The 10,567-nt window shown below is 38.3% G+C and overlaps 1 non-coding gene across 1 annotated transcript; it reads right to left on the bottom strand.

Annotated features, from left to right (window-relative positions):
- Positions 1–658: 658 nt before the first annotated feature.
- Positions 659–762, bottom strand: LOC112101259. The gene has a single exon (XR_002907386.1). It is a non-coding gene; the product is annotated as a small nucleolar RNA R71 (small nucleolar RNA).
- Between the last annotated feature and the right edge of the window lie 9,805 nt (positions 763–10,567).

Genomic DNA, 10,567 nt, shown 5'->3' on the forward strand with positions numbered 1-10,567 from the left:
TTTTCTTTGTAATTTTTTTTGTTTATTTTATTAATTTAATTTTTAATTTATTTCACGTATTTATTTTTGTGTATTTTTATAGAAAGGTTGTAATAGCGCAATAAGGTTAGTATCGTAATTTCTCCCTCTTCTTTATTTTTATTTGTTTTGTTCCCATCTTTAATTTTTTTATTTGTTTTGCATGCATGGTCGTAGGTCATTATTACCTAATCTTGAACCTATAAACCTTGAACTAGAAAAAACACTTCACACGCTCAAGAACGTTAAAAATAAAATGGATTTACAAGCACCATGGGAGAGGCCATTTAAGGACTATTTTAGTCCCTTAGCTAATTTGAGCACATCATGCATAAAATACCCAAATGTAGCTGCTAGGAGTTTTGAATTAAAACCCAGTGTGCTAAATTGTCTCCCAACATTTTATGGCCTAGAAAATGAGGACCCATATAATCATCTGAATGATTTTCATGCAATTTGTCAAACTTTTAAATATGAAAATTTTTCAGACGATAATGTTAAACTCAGATTATTCCCATTTTCTTTAAAGGATAGACCTCGTTCATGGTTAAATACTTTACTTGCTAATAGCATTTTATCATGGGAACAAATGGTAACAAAATTTTTGAATAAATATTTCCCAGTGCATAAAACCAACGCTATTCGCAGGGAAATCTCGGAGTTTACCCAGAGAGAGGACGAGCAGTTTTTTGAAACATGGGAGCGATTCAATGGGCTACTCTTGAAGTGTCCACATCATGGGTACGAAAAATAGCACCAATGCCTATACGTTTTGGAGGGATTATTGCCGAATGTGCAAGAATGGCTAATGGCAACAAGTGGAGGAGAGCTAATATCAAAAAGTGCATCAGAGATTTGGGAATTCTTCCAGCGACAAGCGGATAATTCCCAACAACGGAGTCGATCACTCAGGAATACAAGAAGAATTAAGGGAGTAAATGAGGTTCACATTGGCGAGTCAAGTTCAGAAATTAAAGAAGTCAAAGCGATAATTGAAGGTCTCTCTCGACAAATAGCATCGTTATCGACTGCTAAATCAACAGAGCCACATGACCATGACTCATACTCAGATCAAGCCAATGCCATAGGTGTAATGAGAAAACCATCGAATTACAACCCATACTCCAACACATATAACCCTGGATGGAGAGACCACCCCAATTTTTCATGGTCTCAAGGGTTCCAACAGAATGGACCAGCAGCTCCAGCTCCACCAATGCAACCAATTCCGCAAATTCCTCAAGGCTCTCAGCCCCCATTTAGACCATACAATCAGAACCAGAACTACTCTCAACCCAGACCATAGGAGGATTCATTCCAGAATCTCAAGAATCTTACTCACTCTACGATTGAGCAACAGAACCGCACCATTGATGGACTACGAAATGAGTTGAGAGCGGGCTTCAACTCACAAGCCCAATCAGTTTCAAGCCTCGAGAAGATGGTGGGACAACTTGCTTCTTCAGTTCAGACCTTGGCAATGACCGTTGAGAAAGGTAAGTTTCCAAGTCAATCAGTGCCTAACCCTAAAGGAGTGCATGAAGCAAGTACCAGTTCACCACAGCAGCATGGAGAAGTCAAAGCAGTAATGACCTTGCGAAAAGGAAAAAAAGTCAACAACAAAGTGGAGATGCCGGTGACAAAAGAAAATCAAATTGTACCTGTGAATGTTGAGGAATCATCACCGGAGGAGAAAGAAGAAACCAACCCACGAGAATACGTTCCGAAAGCTCCATTTCCTCAGAGGTTAGCGAAAGGAAAAAAGGGAAAATCCACAGGTGAGATTCTTGAAATCTTCAAACAGATAAGTGTTAGCATCCCTTTACTTGATGCTATTAAGCAAGTTCCATCTTATGCCAAGTTTCTTAAAGACCTTTGTACTAAAAAGAGAAATATGCATGTTCAAAAGAAGGCATTTTTAACAGAAAACGTTAGTTCTATACTCCAACATAAAATTCCTTTAAAATGCAAAGACCCAGGCTCCCCCACTATCTCATGTAGCATAGGGAACCACACAATTGAGAATGCTTTGTTGGATTTAGGAGCTAGTGTAAATCTGTTACCTTATTCAGTGTTTGTGAAACTTGGACTTGGAGAATTACACCCAACTCCAGTGGTGTTACAGCTTGCAGATCGGTCCACGAAAATACCTAGTGGTATTGTGGAGGACGTGCTTATTCAGGTAGACAAGTTTTATTTTCCTGTTGATTTCATTGTAATTGACACTCAACCAATACAGGATTCAAGGAAGCACATCCCCATTATTCTAGGCCGACCTTTCTTGGCAACTGCAGATGCTCACATTCAATGCAGGACTGGAAATATACAGTTGTCTTTCGGCAACATGACTATGGAGCTGAACATCTTCAACATTGCCAAACAACCTCACAATGCAGATGATGGAATTGTTGATGTGGATTTAATTAAAACAATAGTTGATGACACTTTTCTTTCAAACCTTAGTGATGATCCTTTACAAACATGTTTAACTCACTTTGGTTTTGATTTTGATATTGACAGATCGGTTGATGAGGTCAACGCCCTGCTTGACTCAACACCATTTATGGACACTAATAAATGGAAGTCAAGAGTTGAACAACTAGCACCATCAGAGAATAAACTCATCCCATCATCAAAATCACCACCGAAACTCGAGCTCAAACCATTACCCAACACATTGGAATATGCATTTTTGGGAGAAGAAATTACTCTACTGGTAATCATCTCAGCATCCCTCAATGACGAACAAAAAGGTAAGTTGTTGGATGTTTTGAAAGATCACAAAGGGGCATTAGGATGGACCATAGCAGACATTAAAGGTATAAACCCAGTAGACTGCATGCATTACATTCACCTTGATGAAAATGCTAAAACTACTAGGGAGATGCAACGTCGGTTAAATCCTAACATGAAAGAAGTTGTTAGAACTGAAGTCCTTAAGCTATTAGATGCAGGTATCATTTACCCAATTTCTGATAGTTCATGGGTCAGTCCTGTGCAAGTTGTCCCCAAAAAGTCAGGAGTCACAGTAGTTACGAATGCTGATAATGAATTGATACCCACTAGAGTAACTACAGGATGGCGTGTATGCATTGATTATAGAAAGTTGAATTTTGTCACACGTAAAGACTATTTTCCTTTACCATTTATTGATCAAATGCTTGATAGATTAGCAGGCCATGAATTTTATTGCTTTCTAGATGGCTACTCAGGATATAATCAAATTCCCATAGCACCAAAAGATCAAGAGAAAACTACTTTCACTTGCCCTTTTGGCACATTTGCATATAAGAGAATGCCATTTGGATTATGCAATGCACCTGCTACATTTCAACGATGCATGTTGAGCATTTTTTCTGATATGGTTGAACGATTCCTTGAAGTCTTTATGGATGATTTTTCTGTTTTTGGTGACTCGTTTGATCAATGTTTACATCATCTAACACTAATTCTGCAGAGATGTATCGAGAAGAACTTGATCTTAAATTGGGAGAAATGTCATTTTATGGTAAAACAAGGTATTGTTCTCGGTCACATCATTTCGAGCAAAGGTATTGAGGTTGACAAAGCTAAGGTGGATCTCATTTCTAATCTTCCTCCACCCAAAACAGTCAGAGAAGTAAGATCTTTCCTTGGGCATGCTGGTTTCTATAGACGTTTCATTAAAGATTTTAGCAAAGTTTCTAGACCCTTATGCAATCTACTTGCTAAGGATGTACCTTTTATCTTTAATGATTCATGTCTTGTGGCTTTTGAAAAATTAAAGCAGTTGTTGACATCATCACCCATCATTCAGGCCCCAAACTGGAGCTTACCATTTGAGCTAATGTGTGATGCATCGAATTCCCCACGTTATTTACTATGCTATTATGACATTAAATGATGCACAGTTGAACTATTCAACTACTGAAAAAGAAATGCTAGCAGTAGTGTTTGCATTGGAAAAATTTCGATCCTATCTCATTGGTTGTAAAATAATTCTATTCACAGATCATGATGCTATTAAATATCTTCTCATAAAGAAAGATGCAAAAGCTAGACTAATTCGTTGGGTGTTACTTTTGCAGGAATTTGACTTGGAATTCAAAGATAAGAAAGGGACAGAAAATGTTGTGGCGGACCACCTCTCTCATCTCCATTTTGACACAATTACAGAGCCATTAATATTGAATGAGTCATTTCCAGATGAACAATTAATGAGTGTGGAAGTATTACCTTGGTATGCTGATATAGTTAATTGAAATTATTTTTTGCATAAGTGTGTTTGTTTAACTATTAAGTTTTCTCTTATCATTGTTAATCGTGAGTCTCATACTTAGACCGTTCCTCCTGAACATTCTTAAACCACTTCAACGTGTCAAAACTCATCTCAAAAGGCAGATTCAATTTTGTAAAACACATCGCATTTGGGCTCTACAACCACCAGAGTTAGTAGCCTATGTTGAGGGTCTAGAAAGCCAACTCAGAAATATTGAGAGAAGTGTCTACGACATCCAGTTGGTGCTTGAGGTAAATTCAATAAGAGGACGATTTTAATTTTCTTTGTGTGTTTTAATTTGTTTTTCTGTTTGTGTGCTTTAGTTTGTTACCCCGGTGAAGTGGCGGATAACGGTACTCCGTGACAATCAAGTCGGTTACTTCAGTTTCCCATAATAACTGATATTCTGAGGCGAAGGTATGGACAGAAACGAGATTCTAGCAAAACTTCACAAGCGATTCCCTTCACTTCCTCAGAATGCCCTCCTTACGATATATAAAGCTCGGTCTGAACGCATGCGATTGCTCATAAGGAATAACATACTTGCTGATATCCGTTGGTTAATTGAGGCGAAAGTACGATTGACAGGTGAGTTACCTCCAAAATTTATTGCATACATGCCTGGTTGTGGTAAAGGAAATTATGCAAGAAAACGACGAGCTCGAAGAATTTCTGTTGCTTGTCATAAGTGTGCCAGAGTGAGTTGCAATAAAAACCCATGTTCTTTAGGAATGATGTCTGATAACAGGGAAGATAAGATTCAATTCATTAGGGATGGCTTGAATAAGGAGTCATTAGATGATATCCTTTTGTCTCTTGAAACGCATCCCAGTGGATATGTGCAAGGAGCGATTCTCCAGTTATGGCCATTATTCCAGAAAGAACATGCACGATATAGTCTCGGGAATCTGACTATAAACGACCCTGTTTGCCAGTTTATAAGAAAACTGGATAGGAAGCCTATCCTCGACCCATAGAGGGCGTTCAAGCCGTTTCTGGACGTAAAACCAGAGGAAGATGTGAGCCACAGTCGCAACTACCTGTAAATATCCTTTTACTTTATTGTTATTTTATTTCACTATTGTCTTATTGTTTGCTTTATTGTCTTTAATAATTTTATTACTGTTTGCTTTTTCCTTTTTACTGTTTTCTTTTTAACTTGCGAGCCACGTGCTTTACGCGTTATTTGACACCGACATATTACCTCATACACAACCATGACCCACTATCACCGAGACTCTTAAATGTGATTTCTTTTTTGTCAAGCACTCACAAATTATTTTTGAGAAGTATCACAATGTCAGCTACTCCCAATAGACAATTCAAGAACATTTGTGTGCTTTCTGGATTTATATATGGTAAACATAAAGAGTTCGTTGAGGCAGCCATCGATCTTGGTCGAAGCATAGCAGAGAGAAAATTACACTTGGTGTATGGAGGAGGTAACTGAGGGTTATCAAAAATGGTCTCAGAAGCAGCTTTTATCAGAGGCAACCAAGTGTTAGGCATCATCCCAAGAGCCCTAAAACCTTTGGGCAGTTCGTCTGACTCATCAACTGGAGAAGAGTTAGTCGTCTCAGGTATGCAAGAAAGAATAACTGAAATGCTTAATCATGCTGATGCTTTTATTTTCCTTCCAGGAGATCTTGCAACACTAGAGGCACTTATCACACTAGCATCTTGGGCCCATCTGCACATCCACCAGAAACCCATCAGTTTGTTAAATGTCAATAACTTTTATGATGGCTTTATCGCATTTCTTAACCATGCAATAAAAAACTATTTCGTTCCTTCTAATGTGAAAAAATTTTTTATTTGTGCTCACACTGCTAATGAGCTACTTGATCTGTTACAAACTTATAGACCGGAGCCAAACCCCTGGACCTTTGTGTTGGAGCGTCCAAATAATGATGGTAACAGTAGCAGCAGTAAGAAGTACAAATTAGATTTAACTCTCCGCCTGTAAATATTTTCTTCTGTGTTGCACCACCCAGGTGATGTCTTCTAAACTCTACTTCTTTCATTTCAAACATTGAGGACAATGTTTCGTTCTGGTTGGGGGGAGGGAATAGTCGACAATTGTGGAATTTTGGTTGAGTTTTTACTAATTTTTTGTTGTAGAAACTAACTGTTGCTAACTTTTTGTGTTGAAGATGGCTGAATATGGAGTGTAATGACTCTAGAAATGCATCTTCATCGTTTTAAAAAAAATTAAAAAAAAACTTTAAAAAAAAATTCAGACATTTTCTTTTTCTTTATTATGTGTTTATGTTTATTTTTCTTCTTTTTAATTTCTCCTCTATAAATATACATTTTCTAACTTTTGAGTCGAAGATGACTGAATATGGAGTGTAGTTCCTCTAGAAACGCATCTTCTTTAAAAAAAATAAAAAATCATTTTCGTTTTCTATCATTTTACGTGTAACTTTTCTAATTAGTTTTTATGCATCATTTTCACATTTCTGCATGCATATTTTCCTTTCATGCTTAGAATAGGTTGGGGAGTAGAATGTTGTTTGAAAAAAAAAATTGTGTGATTTCTTTTAACATTGGATGACATGATTAATTTCAAATTTTAGTATTTGTATTATCTTTGGTCTTAAGTGATGTTACGTTATGTTTGCTACTCTACATGTTGATGTCGGAGACAAATGTGAGTTGCTTGAAGGAATGAACATGTCATAATAAGTACCAAGTGAGTTTTTGAGCCTATTATTTTTCTTGGAGAATAACCCTTTTGCCCACTCTTTATACAGCTTAGCAGTTTATTATTTTACACACGATCTCTAAATTGCTTTTGAGTTAACCCTTAAAAAAAATTGTAAAATAAAAAAAATGTGTGTTGTTACATTGGGAGGCCCATCTAACTAGTAGATATAGATGATTATTTAGAGCCCTAAAAGACGAAGGAAAGGCCATCTTTGATCCGTTTGAGCCTTTCTAGCCATCCCTTTTATTAAATATCCATAGTTAACCCTTTTGAGCCTTTAAAAAAAAAAACATTTTCTTTATCAACTTATCATCTTGACCCACTCTGATTTGGAGTATTACCCGATGTCTTATAAGTTCCATCACCTATTTATGTTTGAGAAAAATGTAAATAATTATTTTGTTCAGTGAAGTTATGCCAAAAAAAAAAAGAAAAAAAAACAAAAGTTGTTTCAAAAGAATAAAAATAAAAATAATAGGTGAAATCCACCGTGCAACTTCAAAAAAAAAAAAAATTTCTCTGCATTTTTCTCAAACATACACTTTATTTTCCTTATTTCCCTTCTTTGTTAGCCATGTCCCTAGCCTACGTTACGTCCTAATAAAAGTCCTTTTTGATTTTATAGAACTATAGTTTGAAGTAGAAGCTAGTTATATGGGCTAAAAAGATGTAGTGGTGCATATAAAAAAATAAATAAATAAATTGGGTTGACTAACAATTTTTATTTGACTTGAGATCGTATTATTTTTAAGCTGAGGGCATATTTATTTCATCTTGATGAGAGCATGTGATATCACTTCTTCATTATTTTCTCTCAATTACCATTCATTGGAGTGACTATTTTTATTGGGTTTAATTTCTTTGTGAGAGTGTCACTACTTCCAGTGAGATTTTGGGGTTTGACATGTCATTCTTGAAAGTAGCTATAACAAAGTCTACTGGGCTGATTCATGTGGATGGTTGATGTGGGTGTGATGTTACTTTAGACTGGAGATAATACTTATACTTTTATTTGATTGCTATCATTAATCTGATTGAATAAACACGAGTGTTTCTAAATTTTAAAAAAAAAAATTATTTTGAATTTGAATTTTATTTTCGCTTCATTTGCTAGGGACTAGCAATAAGCTGGTTGGGGGTGTGTTGAGTGTTAGAAAATGCATATTTATAAAGGAGAAAACCGTCATTTTACATTTCAAGTCTTACTAATAACCCTTACTTTTATGTATTTAACCTTCTTGTGATTTAATTACATGTGTTTTATTTTAATTAAGTATTTTATGTATTTTAGGGGCATCATAGTCATTTCACAATAAACGAGAAATCAGATGACAAAACGGACATCACTTTTGAACTCAGGACGGTCGAAAACCTTAGGAGGAGCATAAAAGGAAAAATGGCACTGTTCACATGTACGGTACTATTCACGTGTACGGTACTGTATACGTTACTGTTCACGACACTGTTCACATAGACGGACCGATGACGTGGCATTGACTGATGAGGTGTCACGATCCTGTTGGACTAAAATTCTTATATACTGTTGATGGTGACGTGGCAGCATATCAGTGGACGAAAAATCTCATATACGGTGCATGTATCACACAGGATTATTTTCAACCAAACCGTGTTACTGTTCATCCGGGTCAAACCGCGTTACTGTTCAAAGTCGGGTCAAACCGTGTTACAGTTCATCCGCGTGGTCAAACCGTGGACTGTTGACTGATGACGTGGCGCAATCCTGAGCGTCCAAACTGTTTTTAATCCGATGGCCATGATTTACTCCATGTATCTATAAAAAGGGGGCCTCTCCCCCCTAATTTGATATCTCTGAATCCATTTTTGGGATCCATTTTCTGTAATTCCTTCTCCATCTTGTATTTTCTTCGTATTTTAATAAATTCTCATTTTGCCCTTAGTTCAACTATGAGTGGCTAATTTTCTTTCAAGTTTGGGTTGAAGATGAAGTCTCAACATGTGTCATAGGCTTAATTTGGTAAATTTATTTTCTCTTCCCCTCTAGTTTTTGTGGATGATTTGACTTTTCGTCGACAAATAATAATAGTCTTGTCTAGATACCGCCTTGGTTACACCGGCTCTCTAGTATAAGGTTATTATTATTTGGCACGATAAGCCCTTAGCACCATATTGATTAGAGCGTGGTTTATGAGGTGTGGATTCCCCCCTCATGATTTAATTGGCATTAATACGGATTATTTAGCCCATGATGCATGTTGATACGGATCCAGATACCCAAGTACGTCATTTCAATAGATTTCTCTTCAATTTATTTCGCCATTGCAAGTCCAATTTTAGAATTTATTATCGCCATTTCAATTCCAATTTTAGGATAATTTAAATCACTTCCACCACAATTCCAACCACCCATTTACAAAATTAATTCTACATATAATTAAAATCCACCTCCTCGTGGGATCGACACTCGTCACCATTGATCTATACTACAATAGATTCGTGCGCTTGCGAGTTCATTAAAATTTGCACAACAGCTTGGCTTGGGGCCTTGTGCCAAGTCTTGGCAGCATATGGGCGGGCTTGTGGTCAGCGCGAAAACAAAGCAGAGCTGGCGCATTGCCTGGGGCGCGGCAGCAAGGCGTACGCAGTAGCATGGGCGCAAGCAATGCTGGGCAGCGAGCGCAAGAGCGTGCGTAGGTGGCGTGCGCAGCAACTCGCAAGACTGAGGTGCAGTGGGCACGTGGACATGAGGCCAAGGGGCGTACGAGAGCGAGGCGCTGGGGCGTGCGGACATGGGGCGCGCAAACACAAAGCGCTGGGACACGGTGACATGGGGCATAATAGCGCATGAGCAAGCATGGCATGGGGTGCGCGAGCGTGGTGCTCAGCAACGCGCAAGTCAATTGCTGGATTGCGTGGGCAGTTGCGGGATTGTGTCTTAGTGGCGGGCCAAAGTGCACACCAATGTGCAGCGATGTGTGGCATGCATGTGGGGGCCGAGTCATGCGAAAATGTGAGGCGTCGTGCGTGGACTATGGGAGGACAGTGACTGTGGAACGTAGAGCATGGTTGGTTGCGATTCTCCAAGAGGTGGACCTAAAATCAAGCATGAGTGGGAGACATGGCCCTGGAACACTAGAAATAGGGAAACATGAAGAGTGGGCAGCGGCGGTTGTGCCCCACAACTTCCTTATTTAGAGACTTATGGGCATCGATTGCCTTGTTCCTTGGGGGAGTGGAGATGTGCTCCCCTTACATGCTTAGTGGGAGCGTAAAAACTTGGGGAGGGATTTGAGGTGGCGTGTGGGTGGCGCGCCACCTAGCCTCAACAAGCAGGGGTGTCACTTGCAAACCATGTATATAGATAGTGATGAGGTGTATGTGAGGGTGCATGAGTTTGTTGAGCATTGTGTCCTTGTGCAAACATTACTTGAACTATTTGTAAATCTTTTTCTTGTTGCGGACTAGAAAAGTTTGGGGTTGGTGCCTCTATAAAAACCAATCCTTGTATTTGGTGTTTGTGTGCGTGGTTGTTCTTTGTGTTGGCGAGAAAACGCTCTTGCGTAACCTCCTCTGTACGAGTGTTGACGCGCTTCCTACAAATC

This window comes from Citrus clementina, unplaced genomic scaffold (genome assembly GCF_000493195.1).
Source record: "Citrus clementina cultivar Clemenules unplaced genomic scaffold, Citrus_clementina_v1.0 scaffold_2, whole genome shotgun sequence".
Lineage (NCBI taxonomy): Eukaryota > Viridiplantae > Streptophyta > Magnoliopsida > Sapindales > Rutaceae > Citrus > Citrus x clementina.